The sequence below is a fragment of the Austrofundulus limnaeus genome, unplaced genomic scaffold, assembly GCF_001266775.1.
Source record: "Austrofundulus limnaeus strain Quisiro unplaced genomic scaffold, Austrofundulus_limnaeus-1.0 Scaffold767, whole genome shotgun sequence".
In the NCBI taxonomy this organism is placed as follows: domain Eukaryota; kingdom Metazoa; phylum Chordata; class Actinopteri; order Cyprinodontiformes; family Rivulidae; genus Austrofundulus; species Austrofundulus limnaeus.
The window spans coordinates 131,844-133,078 of NW_013953169.1; positions in this window are offsets into that span (position 1 = coordinate 131,844).

Sequence of the window (1,235 nt, forward strand, 5' to 3'; positions counted from 1 at the left end):
GGGAGTGGAGTGATACTGGCAATAGCAGCGCTGTAGGAGGGGGACAACTGAAAACGGAGGCCTCCACCTCTGTTTAATGATTGACGGTCTTTCTTCACAAAAATGGCTTCTTTTACTCCTCTCTCAAAACTCTCAGACTGAAGAAGTCTCTTGGAGGAGAGACGAAACGTTTCATTAGAGAAGAACCCGTCCAGAAGACCTACACAATTTTTTTCTTTTTGACTTTTTACCTGGATTACTGAGATGCATCAGGACACCTAGAACAATACATAAATGAACTGAGGAGCAATCTGAAAGTTCTCATTGATGATGATGCACTTCACTGATCTTGCTTTGGACAGGAACCAGGAAAATGGTTCCCTGTGCATGGTATTTGCTCAGGTTTTCCTCAAAAAGCATGGCAGTTTAAGACCCAGTGTCCTCATATGAGGACATCATTATTTATTTATTTATTTTTGTGGAAACCACTTCCTGTGCCAGGACAGGGTCTGGTTGTTATACTTATTAGATCCTACTAATTCTGTATATCTTGGAGAAAGCTTGAGACTCGGGAGGTTAAAATAACTTTTTATTCCGTGTGAAAGTTTTACTAACATTCATCACCGAACTCTTCCAGACACAAACCACAGTATCACTGTTCACCTCTCAGTGAGTCATGAGGATGATTTTGTGTCCTTGAATAAAACTCTAATAAATCCTGTGATGTTTCAACCCAAAGGTGGGAGAGAAGTCCAGCAGAGACACATCTGCTGCTCCGACTGCTAACCGACTGAAGCTGTCATTCATCAGAAAGATAAAAATATCTGACATCCTTTTCATTAATAAATAAATAAACAGCAACAAGAGCTGCAGAGAGCAGGTCTGGACTTGATGGATCCTGAATTAGAGAAAAAAAAACAGATAAAATGTAAACGAAAAACTAAATCTGAAAAGACTAAATTTGGTGATTTGAAATGTTTTAGATTTTCCTCAAACTGAAGCTCCTCCTGGATCTGTGACCTCGTTAAAACCAGACCAACAACTATTTTCAGACGGGCGTTCGTCTCGTCAGACTGAAGTTGACGTGTCGGTTGTGTTTGAGGGAGCCGCAGGCAGAACTCTGACACACGCTGACAGGATGCAGAGAAGCCAGAGTCTGTATGGATTTCTTCTCATGGACCGCTCCGGTTCTGGGTTTGGTGCTGCTGGAGATGTCTCCTGTTACGTCTCTGATGCATCTCTGAATGCTCCTAATT